Raw genomic sequence first — 24,066 nt, forward strand, 5'->3', positions numbered from 1 at the left:
TCTATAAAATGGGAGTAAAAATAGTTGTTATACCGTGCACATAAAGCACTTAGCATAGTTTTTGGCATGTTAGAAGCACTCAATAAAGTAACAATGATTATTATTATGTCATTTTTTTCTATAGCTAATAACTATAATAGTTATATTAAAATCAACATTAATGCACTAATGATTATCATATTCACATGACATAGACAAATACACAGAACACTGCTTCTGTAGTTAGGTCCAGATCATATACAACATAGAAGGTTATATGTAACCTTCAGTTTGGTGTGAACCAAATTTAAACAAATAAATCAACCACTATTAGTGAGGAAACTAATGAGTAAACACAAGTAATTATATATGATCATTTTATAGATGAATATTTTACAAAATGGTGTCCAATCCATTCCACATACATATTTTAACACCCTCCTTTTAAATAAAACATTTTATGGAAATTTTCTGGAATTTAGTTGAGCATTTTATGTAACCTTTTTAAATATATTAAACACCCTTTACAATCACTGTATTCACATAAAATTCTTCCAATCTCTTAGCATAGTAGGCACTATTCCCCCGTAAGGCACCAAATTCCAAAGTAGAAAAAAATATTAAAAATTGAGAGGAGAGTCCAGTCAGACCACCTTCCTGTTCCCAAGCATCTGGTTTGACCTCCACATTGAGTGGTAATTTGTACTCCAGTGCTGCTCTGTTGTACAACAATCTAGAGGAAATGGCAGTACCTTCTTCCAAGGTGGATATTTCTCAGAGAATGACCAAGGTTAACAGCTTCGACTGGAAATTGGTAACAAATCTTGAAGTTGAAGGTAAATTATTGACAGCAAATTATCCTTTGTGAATAATAACTTTCTCTATAACATTAATAAAGGTATCTTGATTTGTGTAGCTTTCATATATATTAATGTTGCAGGATGCTCTAAGACTGGCTGAAGAAGAAATCACAGAAAGAGGGTTCTGAAAAGAAGAAATTAAGGGAAATAAGCCCAGAAAAGCATGGGAAGTTGATTAGAAAGCCTGATGGGGAAGGCCTCCATGTGATGGAGAGGACAAAACTTGCACATATTAAGGCCTGAACTCAGGTAGAAAGGGAAGAGGGGAAAAAGAATGTCCATGAACACAGTGTGAGGGAGACTAGCAGGGATAATAAGAAACAAGGACATGAGAATATCATTGGTTGACTGTTTAAAGAACAGAGAGCTACAAATGGGCTCATTGACTATTTTATTAGTTAAATTACTTGGCCTAGCAATCACCAAATAGAAGTTAGAAATAAAGCACAGTTGTTGCTGTTATTCAAACTTACATTCTAATTAATAGAATTATATGTAACTCGAGGCCCAGCACACTAAATCATGCCAGACTCAGACCCGCCACACCTCCTGGGACCCCAGACCCACCACACCTCGAGACCCATCAATGCACCCCCTGGTGACCGGTCCTTTGGTCGTTACGGCGTTATGGCCACTGGCCTTTTATAATATAGATGTTTGAGCACATTTCTCTTTATCCATGGGTATGAGAGAAGTAAAGGGAACTCATTTCCTCTGCCCAGTGTATGAAAAAGAAGATTGGAAGAACCACCAAAGTGATAAGGCACCAGGACTCATTTCAGCACATTCTTTATGGAGCCAAACAGCAAAAGATGATCTAGGTGTCCAGCTTGTTTAAAATGCTTAGTGCCTCCCTTACCCTGGGCAAAATTTCAGGAGTGGCTTCTTCCAAAAAGGGCTTCCCCAGAAGAAAGCACAAGAATGTTAGCACACAGGTCTTGGGTGAGACTTCCTGTATAATAATGTTGTAGGAAGCATCCCCGCTTCCTCTGCATTCACAAAATGTCCCTGCTCACAGACAAATGAGAAGCAGCTGGGCGTCATATACAGCACATTCCACCCTACGAGACCCCTCACAAGACACATGCACACATCCCTTGGAATAACAGACAGAACCGATGAGGACTGAGCTGCTGGTGCTCTGAAAGGTCCAACATCTGGAGGTGCCAGAGACACGAGGAGACAGAGAAACCATGAGCTCTTACACAACAGCTATCTTGGGAAATAACCCAAGGCAGGTAATGTTCTGGATTCTAGGGAGCGATGCGGCACAATTCTGTGGCTTGTCTGTAAATTATTTCACATATCTGAATTAATAAACTATATGACCTTGAGAAAAAAAAAACTGCCTGGCTTCAGCTTCCTCGTTTCTCATTAAGAGGGGCTGGCGTCAATCATCTCTTAGAATCCATCAGTATCTGAAAGTGTTATGGTAAAACAAATTTTTCACAGTAACTCTTGCACTTAGCAGATTGACCAAAACTTGAAGCTTAGTCCCCCTTTTGTGGATTAGTTTAATCACATAAGCCAGGATTTTCAACTGGTGTGCTGGGCACACTGGGTGTACTTCAAGAATTTTTAAAACATGCAATACCTGACTTTTTAGATAGGGGCACTGACCTCTTTTCCCTTAGATTGTCAAATGAAAAAATGACAAGAGCCAACACAACAATAATCATTCAGTGCGAATGAATCAAAATTATACCTATTTTTTGTAGGATTGGCAAAAAATATATATTTTGGCATGCCGCAGATTTTAGTTTTTTTGCAACTTCAATAATGTTAAAATTTTAGTTTATGTGTGCCATGATATAAAAAAGGTTGAAAATCTCTGCTATAAGCCCAATGATCCTGAGTAGTTCTATAAAGTAGTGATCAAATGCAAGGAATTCCTTGCTCCAGTGACCAATTTAATACACCTGCCCCGTGGTCCCTCATCCTCACGATTCAGTCATAAATATATGCATTTTGGTTATCAGATTATGTTTCAATGGCATTACTCAGGAAACACATTCCCATCAGATGTACTTGGCACTTCAATGATTAAGCAAAATGGACTACGCAGCCTTGTTTCAACAATTCTAATCAAGCAAGGTCCCTCCTAGGAAATCTTATCAAGTTACTAAGGAAGAAGTATGTAGACTTTTATTTAAAAAAATAAGAACCTCTACGTCTGCTGAACTTTCAGAAGTCAACAGACAATATTAGAGAACAATGGGAGGAAGAGAACAGAATGTATTCTCAAAAGCATCACGTGTTATAACTCTTCTAATTTTCAAAATGAAAGTGGCCTTATTATTCCTCTGATTATAAAGATTTTTACCACATATTGTCAAATTGCTTTTCAGGAAGCTTGTCCTAGTGGGTTTTCCCACCAGCAGTATACAGGGTGGGGCAAAATAGGTTGACAGTTGTGAGTACATGAAACAGTTTATTCTTGTATTATTACTTATGAATTATTGTATTGTTTTCCATACGAACGACAACTACTTTGGCCCCACCCTATATAGTGTCCATTTCCTCACACCCTCCCCATAATAGGTATTGAATTCTTTTGAGTCTTTGTCAATGTGTTAGTGGAAATAATACTTATAATTTGAATTTTTAATTATCAGTGAGGTTGAATAGTTTTTCCACTTGTTTATTAGAAATTACTTATGTCATTGGTCCATTTTTCTATTGTTGTGTCTTGTTTTAATATATTTTTATTGATTTCAGAGAGGAAGGGAGAGGGAGAGAGAGATAGAAACATCAAGGATGAGAGAGAATCATTAATTAGTGGCCACCTGCACGCCCCCTACTAGGGACCAAGCCCACAACCCAGGCATGTGCCCTTCCTTCAATCCACAGGCCAACGTTCTATCCACTGAGCCAAACCAGCTAGAGCTGTTGTGTCTTTTTTGCTTTATTCGTTCAAAAGAGCTCTTTATATTAAGGATATTTGTCCTTAATTATTTTTGTCACAAATATCGTTGTCCAGATTGCTGTTTGCAATAAAGTTATATTCACGAGAGTGTGTTTTTTCTGTTAAAACATTCATCCAGTTTTTATGAAGTCAATATTTCATTGTGTCAAATATTTTAGTCTCTTGTTTTACTACTTTTTTTACTTGCTTAGGAGGATTTCTCCCACCCACCTATATATTTTTTCAAGTATTTCATTTTTTTACCACTTGATTTTCTGGTGCATCTAGTATGTATTTCAGTATAAGGTGTGATGTAGACTTTATTTCATTTTTCTAGTTATTTCAACCTCATGGATCGAAAAATCCATGTTTTCTCCTCTGATTTGAAGTGTCTCCTTCCTAACACTAAATTCTAATCTGTAGGTGTCTATTTTTCTGGGCTTCTTTCTATTTTACCATGATCTCCTCATCTGTGAGCTGATTCTGACATCACTATCAAACTGTTTCAATGAGTCTGATTTCAAGATTCCTTTAAATATGGGGTAAGGCAATGCTTCCGCCTTGTGCTTCAAAACTTTCCTGGCTATTCACACAGGTTTCTTGCTCCAGCAGCAATTAGGCACTTAAAGTGAAGTGTTGCATATATGTAAGTATTTTTTAAAGTGCACAAACTTCTAAAAACCCTAAAGCAAATAATTTTATAGGAAGTATTTATCACCCCCTTTTAGACAGATTAAGAGTGGTCACTGTTTTTGAAAAATACTCAGAGTACGGGTGGTGTTGAGGATCAGGAATTTTCTAACCCACAAGATATATATTTGGCTGGCTCATTATGGCCACTGCAGATTTAAGTATGATGAAAATATATGTATACAGCACCTCCTCTTCATCACATTATTCTTTAAAACATTAAAATTTTCATGTCGGTAGAAAGAATGCAATTCACAAGTTCCTCACCATTGTTAAAGCTATGTGGGCTTGTAACAAATCAGAAATCTGAGCCTTTCAATCACATTCATTTCTGTTTCATTCCCATAGGCCCTGTTTGTCAGTCTCTATCTCAGTTTCAATTTCTACCGTCCCCTGTGCCCACAGCAAGAGTCACTTCATCCCAACTATGATCTGTGACCCAATCACTGACCACCCAAAACCAGGTGAGTGCTCCCACAATATCATGTATTATCTAGTCACATGGCACTGAATTCCAATCACTAGCTCGGTACCTGACACACATGGATCTCAGTAAGTATTCAGTGAATGGGTGAATGCTGCATACTAAATGTGAAGCAGGAGGGACCCAAAGCGTTCTGGCTCTCGGATTTAGCACCATCTTAGTGGTTTTGATAGCGCATTATAATTTCAGCATCTCACACACAGTCTCTAGGACTCTTCTTCCTCCAGAACTATCTTGTCTCTGAATCCCACCTCCCTGCTCTCCTTCCTGGTCCTGCTGACTGGATTGCCCAAACCCTGGCTCCCTGCCTGTGCCAAACATCCATGCTCCATCTGTCTGGCGAGATACCCCCAAACCTCATGTTAGACTCTCAGATGCCAGCTGCTAACTTGGACCATTCTTTGTCATCTAACGCCATGCCATTTGAATCCTGTGTTCTACCTGCTCCCAGTTCAGCCCCACTCCAGCTGCACGAATGGGGCTTGACTGATTGAGCCCAGCATGTTCTTCAAGATGAGCAGATTAAGAGGATCTCACTCTATAATCGGTTGCTTCCACACAGCTCAAATCCTTTCAACTCCTCACACAACTGTAGCTGAAGTCCAACTCCTGTGAAAGTGTCTGCAAACAGATTGACATAATAATCCAAATATAAATCAAACTGTGGGATTTTAACCATACATTCATACTACATGGAAAAACTAGAACTCTGTTTTTTCTCAAGTCTCTCCCTCAAAAGGTCAAAATGCTTTGCTTTCCGAGAAACCACAAGTCGCTTTCATCTGGTTTTCCCCCTCGTTCTCTCCTCCGTTTGAGCTCAGCATTTCACGTGTTCATTTTGGTGAGATTCCATCACAATACATCACCAGGAACACATGTGTTCCACTGGGACTTGATTCCCTGGAAGATGTGAATAGTGATGTAAATAACAGCATCACTGGAATTTGGAGGAATTGATGCGGGAAAGAAAGTGAAAAAAGGCAAAATCAAGCAACTATAATCAATATTTCCTTTGTGAGGATAATGTTGGTAGTGTTGAGGCTGATAGGGAACTTCTATGGGATTCATCAGCTGGGGCTGTCAGCAGAAACATTAATTAAATGGCAGCTGTTGCTTTACCACTTGTAGGGGAGTGGAGCAATCCTAACTCCAAAATAGATTTCAGAGGATGAGAACATTTCCAACTAAAAAACCACAATAAGAGCTGGATGTGTTCCTTTCATGAGTTTTGTGGTGCGCATGAGTGAAAAGATGAGGGACAAATATTGCAATTAGACTGTGTCAATAGTTATGGTTTATGCCACTGTATTTAAAGTAAAAGTTCTAGTCTGCTATTGGAAATGTATGTTTATCCTGCCAATCATCGCTACCGAGCCCAGCTTTCACTCACTTAGCTGTGCAGTGGTTATTCTCTGATTCTCTAATGAACATTTAAAATGCTTGTTGATTTTTAATTTGTATTGTTATAAAAACAATATGTGACCATCAAAGGTTTCAGAATATTGAGAGGCAGGTAAATAATCACTTATGGTCACTGATTATTTTTTCCATATTTATTTATTTTTAAATTATGCTCAGTCCAATCAATAAAAACCAGTAAACAGTGTTTACTTTCTCAGTTCCAGGACATTTAATGGATTCGATTTAACAAATGAATCCCAATCTTTAGTCAAGCAGATAACCCACTTGGTGGGAACTCAGAGCACCAAGACCAGGTGCCGCAAGACCCCTGATTTATTGAGCATCTGTTTTGTGCAATGTGGTTGTTAAAATAGTCCCAAGGCATACCCGAATCTATTTATCATGTTAAATTCTGAATTTACATGTAAATACTTATTATAGAATAATTATAATAATCTCTCACTTTTTGTTTAGTTTCTATTGCTTAGAGAAATCTGTGCTACAGTATTTGCCATTGGTGATTTTCATCTTAGTATGGTTCATGTAACTAGAAAATGCATCTAGACTTTCCCCTAGGTCTGAAAAAGCCTGCTCTGTAGAACTTCAGACTTAGAGAATCAATCAGAAAATTAATTCTATACATGCCACCTAAAAATGTAGACTTTACAGGTCTTCAGAGTACATTGACCCACCGGCCAGTCAGTTCCATGGAACAGACCAGCTTGTTTCCAACACACCTGCAGTTAGAGGAGAAGCAAAGTGATTAATCCCTTCCTGTTGTTGCTAATATCATGAAAGTTAGGGCTGGTATGAAAGCCCAGACAGGGGAATCCCAGGGAAAATATGAACCCAGCCAAACTCGCAGGACTAGGGGGAAAGCCAAGGTTCTCAATAGGAGAGTAAAGTTCACAGACTTTCCATGGAAAGGTAAAAAAATATATATATGTGCCCCAAAGTAAGGCAGAAAATATTATATCGGCCCACAAGGGAAAGAAAAGCCAGGACATAGAAACAATGTCACTGGGGAAAATGAAGCACCTTTTAGCAATCTCTAAGATTGCTAGAGATATGGGTTGCTTCCAACTGGTCCACTTATTCAGAAAATAGAAAAGAAGGCAAGGACCCATTCTCTGGGCAAGCAGATAACCCAGTTATGCGAATTCAGAGCACCAGGGCCACCAGATGCCACAAGACCCATGGTGCTGAAACAGGGGAACAGCTGCCATTCAATCCCTTATATACTCAAGAGTTGCCTCCAGAACAGCAAAGTGATTAAAAGATTAAGAGCACAAATTGATAGTCCAATTGCCTGGACTCAAATCCCAGATCTTCCACCTTTTTTTTGCGGGAGGAGGTGGGGCGGGGGGGCGCCGGGCAACTCCCTAAGCCTTCTTACCTGTAAATGTATATGAATATGTTTCATTGGGTTGTCAGTACCTAATACACAGAAGGCGTTCATTAAATATTGGCTACTTTGTTGTTTATTATGATCATGTGATAGAAAGGGTAATGGCCTAAGACTCAGAGGCCTTTGTAACTTCTGCCCATTGATTTCCATTCCCTCCTCCTAGTACTTCTTCTTCAAAATGATAAGATTGCACTAGATAACTGATTCTCAACCCTAGATGCACATTAAAATCACCTAAAAGCTTCCTAAAATAGACCACTACTTGGGTACCTACTCAGGCTAACTTGAATCAGAACTTCTGGGGCACAGCCCAGGCACCTGCATTTTTAAAGCATCCCAGGTAAATCTGATGCACAGGAAGTGTGGAGACTAAATGATCTGAGAGCTCCATGTGAGCTCAGAGTCTAGAGATTTCCCCCTTTTCGGTTCCCTGATGGGTTTGGATAGCTCTCGTAGGAACAAAACTCTATGATTATCAACAGTGTGAGACTCAGAGCCTCCATTCCTCCTTGAAATTAGTCCAGGTGCAGAGGTGTTAAGAGAACTAAGAGCACTTATAGAATGTCTTTGATGATCTTTGAATGAATATGATAAACTGTTAATATATTCCATTTAATAGGCATTAGCTAATATTAATGTGGAAATTTTTACTAAGTTTTGTTGCCAAGAGAAATTTCGAATAATTGAAGAGAAAAAAATATACTTCCAGAAGCCAACTAGTCAAGCCCTTTGTCTCCAAAGGATACAGCACTAATTCTTTCCCTCCTTTGATACTATTACACCTTTTTACATAAAGACAGAAAAAGACAAAATGGAAATTCTGAGTTTATTTGTTGTAAGAAAATCAGGAGAGATCATGTGAAAGAAACAGACAGCCTTGATGAAATGTAATACATCACTACTTTTATTTTGGATTAAATAAGTCTATGGTACAGAGCAAAGAGTGTTTTTGCTTCAAGAAGACATTCAGCCTGTCAGGTAATTAGTGGTACAAGTCCTTGCATAGACTAGTAACGAGTGTGTAAGTGTGTTGGGAGGATTGGCGGATATGCTAGTATAGTTGTGACAGGATTCTGTTTTCAATTCTTGGGACAGAATTTCTCAGAGGGTAGAGATTCATTTTGTTATGTGTTCGTTCACGTCACGTGAAAAATTCATCTTCCTGGGATATTCAATCCCACCACCTGAGATATTCGATACACTGGAAAAGTAGAGTATTTATGGCCACTGGCATAAGAAAAAGCAAAGCATTATCTGCTCCATCAAAATTTTATTAGAATTGCTTTTTTTTAAAATATATTTTATTGATTTTTTACAGAGAGGAAGGGAGAGAGATAGAGAGTTAGAAACATCGATGAGAGAGAAACATCGATCAGCTGCCTCCTGCACATCTCCTACTGGGGATATGCCCGCAACCCAGGTACATGCCCCTGACCGGAATCGAACCTGGGACCTTTCAGTCCGCAGGCCGACGCTCTATCCACTGAGCCAAACCGGTTTCGGCTAGAATTGCTCTTTTACTCCAGAAACTTTCAAAAGTTAAATGCCATAAGTGTAAATAGAAACTCAAAAATTCCAATTATATCCAAATGTCGGACATTTAACTTCATTAAAGGTAACTCTTGGTTAATAATGATAAAATAATAAAATAAAATACCTCATGCTATTACTCCACAGTAGCAAACCACTGGCTGAAAAGTATCAGATAATTTTCCTTAAATAATAGCAAGCTCTGTTTTGGGGGGGGGGGGGGGTGTTTGTTTTGTTTTTGGTTTTTGGTTTTTGGTGTTGTTGTTTTTTAAGGAACAACATGCTACCAGATTGACAAGTCACTGCCTAAGTAAAGTCATTGGGAGCCAGTAAGAGCTCTTATCTGGAATGAGACCTTCTGTCCCCTACATCACTGCCTGCTCCAACCAACATATATATACCACCATAGGCTACTTCAAGGAATATTGCTACCAATAGCTGGAATAAGTATTCTGTAGGACTCCTTCTTGAGCCTACTTAACAAACTGAATGCTTAGGACCAAGGCAGAGATCTGCAAAGCATTTCAAATGTTACAATAGAAGGTGGGGTTCTAAGTTGTCAACAGGAGCAACAGATCAAAACCCCAATGGTATCAAACGATCTAGCTACAACAGTGGCCATAATAGCTCATAAATTCAAACGCTCCATGGCATCCTCTCCCAGGGAATCAATGTGGAAACCAAGAACCAAGTCAGCAATGTGCAAACCAAGAACCACACTGCTCCATCAATAACTGGAAGAATAACTTCTGCAACCCGGTGCCCCAGGCGTAGCTCTTTCTCAGTTGCCCACCTCCACTGGCCACTGAAGCTGGTGGGGCCACTTTGGAACCCTGGAGGAGGGCCCACATTTGCCTTTTGACCCTGAATCTCTTTGTTATTTGATCTTTGAATCTCTTCAGACTATGGGGACAGCTGATCCCCTGCAGTGTCACATTCTACACCTTTCACTAAAGCATCTCACATCATCTGGGTGGAGATCTTCCTTGAACAACTGCTTACAGTACAAGAAAGTGGTTGAGAGTATGGGCTAAATAAAGTCAAGCTGACTGAGTCTGAATTTCACATCTACCACTGGGCAGTAACCATCTATAAGACTCGTTTTACTAATCCACAAAACAGAGGTAAAAATAGTGCCTCATAGGGCTGTTATGCAAAGTAAATAAAATCATCCATGTAAAGTGCTTGGCACAGTGCCTGGTACAGTATAATCTCCAGCATATGCTAGCTATTATTATCGCTTATACATACTAAATAACTTTATATAACTCTGTAATATATGTATTATATAAATAGTATATATTATATGTAACTATTATTACCATTATATTGTCTATTATATTATTATATAATAATTGGGCTCCAGAAGTCCCAGTCATTATTAGGAACATTTGGTGTACTGGGCAATGAGCTGTGGAATAAACAGGATATAGAAGGTGAAGATATGTTACTGAGAGTGGAGGGGCCCCTACCAAGGCAGCTGGCTTCCTTACGGACCAGAGAAACAACAGGCTGTGACCAAAGCAGTTGGTTTGGTAGTGTCCAAACCAGAAGATGACACCTATCAAGACAGCATGTGAAAATTAAAGTCGTGTGGAAGGCCCCTCCCTCATCCAAATACCAGGCTGCTCCTCAAGCATGTGTCACTTACTAAACGGTTAACGAACACAAAGAGCCTTGAATACCTCCAGGGTCACATTTCAAGACTTACAGAATAACGAGGAAAAATCTGAGCTGGCAAAACTCTTCCTGGCTCTCCTGGCAAGCAGACCATCTTTGTTTTCCATTAGTGTGTGTTGTCGTCACAGTAACTGCAAGGCTCCAAAGACAGGCCCATGGTGTCATTTCCTCATGCACTTAGGCTGCCACACTGAAATAGCATTATGAACTCAGCCATGCCTCTTCCTTTCCTGTTATGCTGCGGTGCCTCAGTCAAAGAAGCAGGCCCTCAAATGAGTTACTTAGGACGTAAGTATATTAAAGAGATACCAGAAAAAAACAAAGTCATTGATCTCGATTACTGTATCGTGGGTGAGAGAGAAAGAGAGTGTGTGGGTGTGGGTGTGGGCGTGGGTGTGAGAGTGTGTGTGGTGGGTAGGTATGTGTGAAAACCTTATTTTTGCAAAGCTGTCTTAAACAAACAAAGCAAGTTGGCAATAACTGGATTATCTTGGTGATGTCAGCAGTCTACTGTTTTCAATCAGATTGTCTTTTAGCTTTAAATCTTTAGCAAATCTTTTTTTAAAGAATGCAGTTGGCCAACTCCAATATGTCCATTTCATGGCTTCTTACACCTTTTCCTTACAAAGGTAAGCAGCAGGTAACGTATTAACTTGGGGAGATTGCAAGACCAAAAAAAAAAAAAGACTGTTTTCAACTGTGGACATATAAGGTCTTTGGCTAGTGAAGCAACAATAATCATTTTCATCTATGTTTTGGTAAAGGTAGTAGGTGGCAGCATTTAAACAAGAAAGAAACAGAAAATCCCTGAACCTTAAGTACTCAAAGTCAGATCACTTGAAATAAACTCTGCATTAACTTTAAAAAATTTTTTTAGTCTGCCTTTCACAGACCTCAGAAACACATAAATCACCCCATATTATGAACATGGACACTATTTCCCAAAAAGGAAAAGCAACACCAACCTTCTTTTGACTTATCAGTGCTGCTGTGGCTTACACAAAGCTCTCAGGGACTGGGGTGCTGGTTAATGTCGTGTTTCTTCATCTCTCTGCTGGGACTTTCTCAAGTTCTGCAATCAGCTGGCTACAGCCAACTATAGCTGCTCAACTCATGCTTTGCTTTCCTGTCTCTAAGTTCTTCCGCAACTCACTGCATGGCCTTTGGAATCAAACTGGCACCGGGAAAGTGAATTCCGCCTGCAACCTTTTTCCTTCTCTGAGAGCTGCAGAGTAGCCCTGACCATTTAAGGAGAAAGAGCATCACGCAATACATTTTCTTATGCTTCCTATATTTTTGCCCTAGAGCCTTTAAAATGTATTTCGTTAAGCCAGGAATAAAACTGTTTCCTTCATTTCTTTCTTTTCCTTCCTTCCTTTCCCCTCTCCTGCCTTCCTTCCCTCCTTCTTTCTTTCCACAACAGGGGTTTCATTCGAGAATGACAGTTATAAAACTCAGTCTGCCTTATCGTTTAGAAACTCGTTCTTTCAAGTGAGAAAAGTAAAGCAAAACGGACAGGTCTAAACTGTAACTACCCTGCATCAGACCTGTTGACACTAACGCTACTGAGACACTTCCCCGCTTATAAGAATGCTTCCTATACATTTGTTAAATTAAACATGCAGAACAGTCATCACCCTATAATATATACACACATATTTACGATAGAACACTTTTTTGTTCATCTTGGATTATACTTTCTTGTCATGTGTAAGAAGAATGAATAGGATTAAGGGCAATGAATAGCAAGAATTCATTTCCTTTTGGTAAGGTTGAAGCTAGCATGAGATGACCTTTTTTGGTCTTTTTATTTTTATCTGTTACTAGGTTAGTAAAACAAACAAAACATCGAAGGGAAGAAATAAAGAGAGATAAATGTAATAATGTATTCCTCCACAGAGGAAGAAGTCTCTATTGCCATACATCACCCAGTGTGGTCAGCTATAAAGGAGACACCCAAGCACCATGTATAAGCACACTTTATTTCCAAGAACAAATATAGAAACCATAATATAGTTTTAGCTGTTGGTGATTTCTTAACCTTTTTAACAATGATTCTGTGAGACAGCAGAATGCTGAGTGATAAGGGAGGGTTTGAAATATAAATTCCATACTAAATTATTGGCTGGCATTCAAACTATGTCTGCTTAGAGTACCCAGGAGCGAAGTATGTCCCAAACAGGATTCCAAATTTAAACAATACATTCTTCTGTTTTCTATGATCTATGAACTTGAGTTCACAGATTATCTGTATCCAAGAATTTTGTGTGCAACAAAGACTAAAATAAACAGATAACAACTTTTATGGTGTGGTAATAAAATCATAATAGCTCAAATTTATTGAAAAGTCTACCCGGCAACTTTAAGTTTTATTAACTCATGTAACCTTCAAAACAACTCTATGAGGAAGATAGTGTTATTATACTTGTTTTATAGATGAGGAAGGTGGGGCACAGAGAGTAATTTCTGCCCAGGGTTACAGTGAGCTGAAATCTGAGTCCAGGCCTATAAGACTAGCCTTTCCTACCTCCTCCTCCATACCAATGAACATGTCCTTGTTGCTATATCATCAAGTCAGATCTGGGGAAACAAGATGTATTCTGTTGAGATATATATAGGGACTGACTTGTATATATATAGTAATTAATACATACACAAACTTACACTGCAGGCATTTAATGTCACTTTTCTAACAAGCTGCTAGCATTTTTTTTTCTCTTAAACCTTTCTGCAGAAATAGATCTCAATTGAAGTTTACCCACTCACTTCCCATGATACTGCTTTTCTAAAACCCAGGTGTTTAAAAAAATAAAATGAGACACATTAGTGAAAATGTGGATTAAACAAACTATAAAATCCCATTGCTTAGGGCACCTGTTTTATGAAGAAATACTAATCTTCCAAAAAACACAATTAGCATTAGTTTAGAATGTGTATTTTACCACAAAGTTTTACTTTTAAGGAATAAGTAAAAATTATAACCACAGGAAAACCACTGCTAAATGAATATATTCAATATTTCACAAATTTCATTAGAAAAACCCCATAGTGATTCGTGCTGAACACCCATTTAGAATAATTTTAACCTCCTTGGCCATCTTAAAATATAAAGATAATGCTTTTCTTTTGATGGACACAAAAAAATTGCTTCAAAGTCATGATTCTTGCTTTATCTCACATAGTAAGGCTATAGGTTTCATGATTGATTAAAAATAAACCTCAGGCCTGGCAGGTGTGGTTCAGTGGTTGAGCATCAACCCATGAACCAGGGAGGTCACGGTTTAATTCTCCATTAGGGCACATGCCTGGGTTGTGGGTTCAATACCTATGGGGGGAGCGGGGGAATGTAGGAGGCAGCCGATCAATAATTCTCACTCATCTTGATATTCCTATCTCTCTCTCCCTCTCCCTTCCTCTCTCTGAAATCAAAAAAAAACATATTTTTTTAAAAATAATAATAATAAAATAAAACTCAGAAATGTGTTTTTTTAAATATCTAGGGAAAATAGAAAAGATATTTAAGTATTTTAATGCTCAAGGCCATTCTAGTTCATCAAGATCATCAAATAGAAGGGGCCATAATTTAAATAGTCCAAAGGTAACTATAAATGGGATCTGGTGCCCTAGCCAGTTTGGCTCAGTGGATAGAGCATCAGCCTGCGGACTGAAGGGTCCCGGGTTTGATTCCAGTCAGGGGCATATGCCTGGGTTGCGGGCTTGATCCCCAGTAGGAGGGTGCAGGAGGCAGCCAATCAATGATTCTCTCTCATCATTGATATTTCTATCTCTCTCTCCCTTTCCCTTCCTCTCTGAAATCAATAAAAATATATATTTAAAAATAAAATAATGCCAAAGCCGGTTTTGCTCAGTGGATAGAGCGTCAGCCTGCGGACTGAAGGGTCCCGGGTTCGATTCCGGTCAAGGGCATGTACCTTGGTTGCTGGGCACATCCCCAGTGGGAGGTGTGTAGGAGGCGGCTGATCGATGTTTCTCTCTCATCGATGTTTCTAACTCTCTCTCTCCCTTCCTCTCTGTAAAAAATTAATAAAAATAAATAAATAAAATAAAATAATGGGATCTGGTACCAAAAGATGATAAAAGTAAAGTATATGCATTACAGTTTTTAAAGTCTAGGTGCATACACAGGACATGCATGAATGTATGCTGTCTTTATATATCCCCCTTTCTATTTCATTCTCAAGAGATATATCATCTCCACAACCAGGTCCATGAGCCCAGTTACAATTACTTATAACTTTTCTGGGCATGAGAAAACTATGAAGACTTTCCTAGGAAATTTCTGAGGTAAAAAGTTTTTAACTATTATTACAGTTCCTTTTCTTGATTTTACACTTATCTATACTTTCTTACATATTTGTCATCATGAATCTAGAGCCAAAAATGTTAATAAAACATCTACAATGTGTATCAGGCTTCAAAGCCAAGTGATGCTTAGGACAATGCTTCATACCTAATCATCTTCACAAAACTGTTCAGACTTTAAAAAGGCAAACCCTGCTCCTGAGTACCCTAATTCTAGCAGCAAACCAAACTGTCTAAACTAAGGCGGCATCGCTTCTAAAAGGCATGAGCCTGGAAATCGTTGTGAACGTGGAAGACACTTATCTGGGTTTTAAAAGTAAACAAGGCCTCTGCGGGAAAGGGGGTGAAAGGTGTCCAGATGTGGGGATGAAATGGGCAGAGGTAGAACACTGAAATGTGCACTGTGTGTGTGTGTGTGTGTGTGTGTGTGTTTGGAGAATGGCCCCAAATCTGAAATATTTGAAGCAAAGAGACAAACACTTGTTGAGTAGTGGAAGCTGAGACTAGAAAAGTTAAGTACGTGCCAGATGAGAGAAGGTTTTCAAAATACCCAGCCTAGGTGTTTGACAGCAACAATGAGTCCCAGAAGATAACAGAAGAGCAAAGAGACAAGCATAGCAACGCTTTGGGAAAATTAACCCCATGGTCATGGGCAAGATGATTTGGATGAGAAGTGGGAAGGGAACACCAGTGTTACAATCCAGACTGAGGGTTAAGGGAGTAGGCCTTAGTGTGGTGGGAGACATGATAATGGGATCTAACAACTCTTATGGTAAAGGGGATAGGAGGATTCCAAAATAACACAGAAATGTGAACTTGAATGAACAGGAGAACAGAATCTGAATGGTTTGTGGAGTCTGATTGTTCACATACTAGAGGAAAGTACATGGGCTAACATGAGCTGCTTTTAAGTCTCAAGGGTAAACTTACAGCCATAAAAACGATACTCACATGTCAGTTCATCAGGAAACATGGCTTTCACTCAGGGCCAAATGCTGCACTCAGTTACCTACACACTGTTCTACTGACTCCACAAGAAATTACATGCCTAGAACTAATGGTCGATTAGTTGATACATCTGATAAGGGGTTACTATCCAAAATTTATACATACCTCATAAAACTCAGCACTCCCCCCCAAAAAAAACCAATCCAATTGAAAAATTGGCAAAGGACCTAAATAGTCACTTCTCCAAAGAGGACACACAGAAGGCCAATAAACATGAAAAAAATACTCAGCGTCACTAGTCATCAGAGAGATTCAAATTAAAACCATGATGAGGGGAGAAACTAAGATGGCGGCATAGATAAACACCGGGAAATAGTCGCCTCCCACAGCAATTGAAAATTATCCCAAAGGACGGAACAAACATCGTCCAGAAAAACAGGAAGGCTGGCTGAGTGTAATTTCTACAACTAGAAGAAAAGAAAAGCACGCTGAGAGCCAGAGGAGCTGCGGAGGCTGAGTGCAGAGGTACCGCGGCGGCTCGCGCGCGCGGAAAGGGGGTGGCACCTGAGGACGCGGCTGTCTTTTTGAATCACAAGCTCCCGACTGCTCTGATCTCCGGTTCTGGGAAGTCTCTGGGGACCCAGGACACATACGGGGAGAGGCTGCTCTCTCAGGCGGCAGCGGGCGAACTTGAGGGCGGATTTCCCTCAGAGGTGCTTGCAGCCGTTACCGGGACACTGAGACACGCGACTCCGGGCGTGGAGAATCAGCCATTGCTTCTTTCTCCGGCCTTTTGACTCCCTGAGACCCTGCCCCACCCAGGCTGCGGCAGAGGCTTTTGCATGTGAATGCCCCGGCCCTTTGCAACCTGATAATTACCTAACTGCAGCCAGGCCAGCCAGACCCGGAACTTCCAAGAGAAGGCCCAAGGCCCCGCAGCGGCTTAGCTGAGCCTCTTCGTGGCCCGGCTGTGAGGCCTCAGGCAGGGGCTGAATTAGCACCTCCTTAGATCCAGGAGCCACTGTACCCAGTGGTCAGAGGGGGACCATTCTCCCACTTCAGACACAGCTGCTTCCCACAGCCAATTGGCCTGGAGGTCAATTCCTCCCAGTGATCCTACATCAACCAAGGCACCAAGAGTGCACCAAGAGTGTCCACCCCAGGTAACTGGGGAGGCTGAGCTACTGGGCCCTACAGGACACCTGGCGCGCAGGGCCACTCTATCAACACAGGGAAGCAGCCAAAATGCGGAGACAGAGAAACAGGTCACAATTGTCAGAAACGGAGGAGGACAGAAGACTGGATATAGAGTTCAAGGCCACGTTTATAAGGTTTTTCAAGAATTTTATGGAAACCGCCGATAAATTTAATGAATCCCTCAAGGAGTACAGTGAGACCATGGAGGACATGAAAAAGGACCAACTAGAAATTAAGCATACACTGACTGAAATAAAGAATATTTTACAGAGATCCAACAGCAGACAAGAGGATCCCAAGAATCAAGTCAAAGATTTGAAATACAAAGAAACAAAAAATACCCAACCGAAAAAGAAGAAAGAAAAGAGATTCAAAAAGTATGAAGATAGTGTAAGGAACCTCTGGGACAACTTCAAGCGTACCAACATCAGAAGTATAGGGGTACCAGAAGGAGAGAGAGGACAAGATATTGAAAACCTTTTTGAAGAAATAATGACAGAAAACTTCCCCCACCTGGTGAAAGAAATGGACTTACAAGTCCAGGAAGCGCAGAGAACCCCAAACAAAAGGAATCCAAAGAGGACCACACCAAGACACATCATAATTAAAATGCCAAGAGCAAAAGATAAGGAGAGAATCTTAAAAGCAGCAAGAGAAAGACAGTCAGTTACCTACAAGGGAGTACCCATCCGACTGTCAGCTGATTTCTCAACAGAAACCATGCAGGCCAGAAGAGAGTGGCAAGAAATATTCAAAGTGATGAATACCAAGAACCTACAACCAAGATTACTTTATCCAGCAAAGTTATCATTCAGAATTGAAGGTCATATAAAGAGCTTCACAGATAAGGAAAAGCTAAAGGAGTTCATCACCACCAAACCAGAATTATATGAAATGCTGAAAGGTATTCTTTAAGAAGAGGAAGAAGAAAAAGGAACTCTTACCATTTGCCACAGCATCGATGGAACTGGAGAGCGGATAAATACCACAAGATCTCACTTATTTGTGGAATATAATGAACAACATAAACTGATGAACAAGGACTGATCCAGAGACGGAGAGGCTTTGATTGGACTGTCGGGCCTTGGAGGGAAGGTAGGGGAGGGTGGGGGCAAGGGGGAAGGATCAACCAAAGGACTTATATGCAAGCATATAGGACTAACCAATGGACACGGACAACGGGGGGGTGAGGGGATGAGCGGGGGGGGGGGGGGGGGGTAGAGGGTACACATATGTAATATCTTAATCAAAAAAAAAAAAAAAAAAACACGATGAGAGCGCCTCACACCTCTCAGAATGGCTATGTCAATAAATCAACAAACAACAGTGTTGTGGAGAAAAGAGAATCCTCCTGCACTGAAGGTGGGGATACGAATTGGTGCAGCCACTGTGGAAAGCAGAATGGAGTTACCTCAAAAAATTAAAAAATGAACTGCCTTGTGATCCAGTGATTCCACTTCTGGAAATATATCTGAAGAAACCCAAAACACTAATCTAAACATATGCATCCCTATGTTCATTGCAACATTATTTACAATAGCCAAGATTTGGAAGCAGACCAAGGATCCATCTGTAGATGAGTGGATAAAAAAGCTATGATACATTTACACAATGGAATATTACTTAGCCGTAGAAAAAAAAGAAATCTTACTCTTCTCCACAGCATGGATGGACCTGGAGAATATTAAGCTAAGTAAAATAAGCCAGTCAGAAAAAGAGAAACACCATATTATTTCACTCACATGTGGAATCAAATGAACAAAATAAACAAACAAATCAGAAACAGAGAGAACCAAGATGGCGGCATAGGTTAACGCCGGAGTTTGCTGCTTTGAACAACTACTTCAAAAGTGAAACTAAAAGACAGAACGGACATCACCCAAAACCACTGGAACGCTGGCTGAATGGAAGTCCTACAACTAGGAGGAAAGAGAAACGCATACGGACACTCAGAGGAGGCGCAGTGCTGAAGTCAAATTCTGAGGTGCGGAGTGCGCGGAGCGGGCTGGGGGCGGAGGGCGCGGCTGTTGTTTTCAATCGGGAGGGAGTCGCAGACTCTGAGCTCCAGATCCTGGCGAGTCTTTAAGGACCCAGACTCAAGCGGGAGAAGCGGGACTGCCTGGCTTCGGTCAGAGCGAGTGCAGCTTTCTCTCTGAGCTTTGCAGCGGGTGCTGGGACTCAGAGAGGCAGAGCCCCTGGGGACAGGACTGAGAGCCGCCATCACTGCTCTCTCCGGCCCACCCTGTTGATCCTGTGCGACCCGCCCCGCCCAAGCCCTGCACAGAGGCATTTGCTGGATAGCCTCAGGCAAACGCCAGATTAGCACCTCCCTAGAGGACAGAAGTTCTCTCACTGCTGACACAGCTGATTCTCATAGCCACTTGGCCTGGAGGTCAAACCCTCCCTGGAATTAGCTACAAGATTTAACTATAAGACTGCGAACAAAGACCACTAGGGGGTGCACCAAGGAAGCATAACAAAATGCGGAGACAAAGAAACAGGACAAAATTGTCCATGGAAGATCTAGAGTTCAGAACCACACTTTTAAGGTCTCTCAAGAACTGTTTAGAAGCCGCCGATAAACTTAATGAGATCTACAAGAAAACTAATGAGACCCTCGATGTTATATTGGGGAATCAACTAGAAATTAAGCATACACTGACTGAAATAAAGAATATTATACAGACTCCCGACAGCAGAACAGAGGAGCGCAAGAATCAAGTCAATGATTTGAAATGCGAGGAAGCAAAAAACACCCAACCGGAAAAGCATAATGAAAAAAGAATCCAAAAATGCGAGGATAGTGTAAGGAGCCTCTGGGACAGCTTCAGGCGTACCAACATCAGAATTATAGGGGTGCCAGAAGATGAGAGAGAGCAAGATATTAAAAACCTATTTGAAGAAATAATGACAGAAAACTTCCCTCACCTGGTGAAAGAAATGGACTTACAGGTCCAAGAAGCGCGGAGAACCCCAAACAAAAGGAATCCAAAGAGGACCACACCAAGACACATCATAATTAAAATGCCAAGAGCAAAAGATAAAGAGAGAATCTTAAAAACAGCAAGAGAAAGAAACTCAGTTACCTACAAGGGAATACCCATACGACTGTCAGCTGATTTCTCAACAGAAACTTTGCAGGCCAGAAGGGAGTGGCAAGAAATATTCAAAGTGATGAATACCAAGAACCTACAACCAAGATTACTTTATCCAGCAAAGCTATCATTCAGAATTGAAGGTCAGATAAAGAGCTTCACAGATAAGGAAAAGCTAAAGGAGTTCATCACCACCAAATCAGGATTATATGAAATGCTGAAAGGTATCCTTTAAGAAGAGGAAGAGGAAGAAAAAGGTAAAGATACAAATTATGAACAACAAATATGCATCTATCAACAAGTGAATCTAAGAATCAAGTGAATAAATAATCCGATGAACAGAATGAACTGGTGATTATAATAGAATGAGGGACATAGAAAGGGAATGGACTGACTATTCTTGGGGGGGAAAGGGGTGTCGGAGATGCGGGAAGAGACTGGACAAAAATCGTGCACCTATGGATGAGGACAGTGGGTGGGGAGTGAGGGAGGAGGGTGGGGCGGGAACTGGGAGGAGGGGAGTTATGGGGGGAAAAAAGAGGAACAAATGTAATAATCTGAACAATAAAGATTTAATTAAAAAAAAAAATCAGAAACAGACTCATAAGTAGATACCAGACTCACAGCTGTCAGAGGGGAGAGGGGTTACAGGGCTAAGTGAAAAAGGTGAAGGGATTAAGAAAAAAATATCTCATAGACACAAATAATAGTATGGTGATTACCAGAGGGAAAAGGGGGTTGGGGGTGCAAAGAGAGGGTATAGGAGGAATAAATGGTGATGGAAGGAGACTTGACTTGGGATGGTGAACACACAATACAATATACAGAGGATGTATTATAGAAACATGCACCTGAAACATATATAATTTTATTGACCAATGCCACCCCAAGAAGTCAATACATTTTTTAATAAAATAAAATGACATCGTAGGGACTGACTTGCAACTTCCGCAATCTTAAACTGTGTTGCCTCGGATAATATTTTTAAGAAATGGATTTTGGCCTTAGACGTAGATTTGTAAGCCAACAATGTGACCCTTCCTAAGATAAAAACAAGAAAAATGTAGAGCATTTCGTTCTGACTTTTCAAAACTCAAGAAGAAGATACTTCATCTCCACTGAGGCACCAGGAGTTTCATTCTCTGATACCCAAGGAACCGAGTGCATCGTACACTATTACTAATATTTAGCTTATTCACTTTTTAAAGTAGTCGTTTAATCGGAATTATGAAACATAATACATACTATGTACTAAATGTATGTACTATTTCATTTTCCTGAACATACGATATATAAGCTTTAGTTTTTCTTAAAATAGGAACCACTACTGAAAAGTTTGATGCCTTCTTATTTGTCAACAATGTGTTCAAAACTGATCCTGGGTAAATTCTTTCTTTAAATTGACAAAATAGACTCAAATAATTCCTTGTAAAATATTCGTCTGCATCTTCTTTGATATTATCCTTAGGTTAGAATATTCATTCAAATTATGTTCCTTTAAAGGAACAAACTTATTATACAAATCCAACCGATGACAGATAACAGGTGTCAACCCTAACCACATCACCAATGTACAGACATAATTTTTGTTAGATTAAATATGAAATTGACAACTCTAATCAATTCTGAGAAAAATGCATGGCAATTCATGGAAGGGGAGAGAATATACTAGCAGATGAAAGAAGGACTTCCTTCACTGTTTGATAAATACACTACCCATACACTCGGACAACTCAAGAAAGGATTTTTTTATTTTTTCTAATAGATTCAACTTCAGTTTTAAAAATCAAAATCTGCTCTTTGTATCTATGTACAAGCAATTCCTCAATTTGTTTTTTCTTTTAAAAAAAAAAAAACCACCCAAATAATATTCTCCTGAGTAGTTTGTATTCTGTAACTGCAAAAGCAGTGATTTAATATCCAGGCATGTTTTGTGCCTAGTCAGAAGCACTTGGGGTGGCTGTAATGTAATGAGGTCAGAGCCAGCACAAGGTGTACCGGTGTAATCAGAGAATCAGGCGAAGGGAAAAGCAGATAGCAGCAAGTCAAAAGTACAGCCAGACAAACACCCTGTAGGACTTCCCTCCCATTTACCACACAAGCTGTTCAGTTCGTTTCAATAAATGACACTAGTTATTTTGCTTCTAGGGAAAATACCCCTTCCATTGGCCAGCCATCCTAACTGTGAACGGAGCTGTGAAATCGCCCCTTGTCATATTTCTGTTACCCGCCAAAGAATGATAACTTGGCAGAAATCTTTTGATGGCCATTAAAACATCATAATCTTCGTGTTTAAAAAAGGAATCGGTACAATTCTGAGAAGGACACGGTGTTTCTAGTTCTTTAAAAATAATTCCCAGTGATTACCATAATGCCCAAATGTGCTATCACAGAGTGGAACAGTAAGAATCAAAGGAAACAGGCAACACAGAATCACGGAGAACTCTCTTCCTCTTGGAGCAGAAATTTCTTTAAAGAATGAAAAGTCACTGTTTATTTTGCTCTTACCTGATGGCAGCTCGCTTAGCCAAGGGGATGTCCTTTAGAGAGGTAGCTTATCCTTTGAAGAACCCAGTGGCTTGTCCCACAGCCCAAGAGAGAGACTGGAGTCCTGGAAAAGTATCCAGCCCAAAAGAATACAGAGGGAAAAGCTTTTCCCACTTGCTCTCCCGGGACCAGCCAATAGCTGAAGTCATGCAGGAAACTGAGTGGAGAGAAGGGGAGAGCAGCTTCTTCGCCCTGAAATCCCCGGTCCGCAGACACTGGCGGCTGTTGTAGATCTCCCACCCAGACTTTTGTTTAAAAGTTTTTTCTACTGTTGCTAGGTGTTGTTGGGTCCCGAGATTAGGTTTCTCGTCTCCTGCTCCCTGCACAACACCGGCAGGGCAGGGACTTTGTTGAGGCGCTGGCTTGCGCGTGCTATATTTAACCAGTGTTCTCAGCAAGTCAAGCCTGTCAACAGCTGAGAAGTTTGGAGCCGGCTCTGCTCGGTTCCTCGGCAGCTGGGTTATCAGTGGATATAGCTCTGCTCGCCCGGGAAAGATTGCGGGAAACCGGCCGTCCCTTTTAAGGGCTGCTGCTCCTTACCCAGAGGGAATTACTAGTGGAGAAGCTCTTAAAGACAGATTGGGCGTCGGGACTTAGGTTTTCCAAGCAGAAAAGAAACAGCCACAGTTGTCTTAAGCAGAGCATTTTACCAATACCATATTCCTCTCCTTTAGGCTTTCTGAGATCTTTGTTCCTACATTTTTTTTAAAAAGAAGCTCTTCTGTAAACGTGTATCACAACTGTTGCAAACATTCACAGTAAGAGATTATTTCCAGACCGTTGTTTATATTGATGTGTTATATTCATAGCTAAGTGACTGACTTACCCAGGCATATCAGACTTGACCGGCTTATATGCCTGAATGTTATAAAAGCCAGGTTACCATAAAGGCATGCCTGTAACATTGTTTTTGGAAAGGCGTAAAGTGTAGTGAATGATGCTCACTCAGGTCATTCATTCAAAGTAAGACCTGGAGAACACCCCCGGAAAACGGGGCTTGACAACTTTGCCTCCTTATT

The 24,066-nt window shown here is 40.4% G+C and overlaps 1 protein-coding gene across 1 annotated transcript in view; it reads right to left on the bottom strand.

Moving 5' to 3' along the window:
* The window catches only part of FILIP1 (filamin A interacting protein 1), a 192,186-nt gene extending 168,671 nt beyond the window's left edge, over nucleotides 1-23,515 (bottom strand). The window contains exon 1 of the mRNA XM_081094854.1: nucleotides 23,009-23,515. The gene's annotated coding sequence lies outside the window, so the exon portion shown is untranslated. The remainder of the gene's footprint in view (nucleotides 1-23,008) is intronic.
* Between the last annotated feature and the right edge of the window lie 551 nt (nucleotides 23,516-24,066).

This window comes from Myotis nattereri (assembly GCF_964212035.1).
Source record: "Myotis nattereri genome assembly, chromosome: 6".
In the NCBI taxonomy this organism is placed as follows: Eukaryota; Metazoa; Chordata; class Mammalia; order Chiroptera; family Vespertilionidae; genus Myotis; species Myotis nattereri.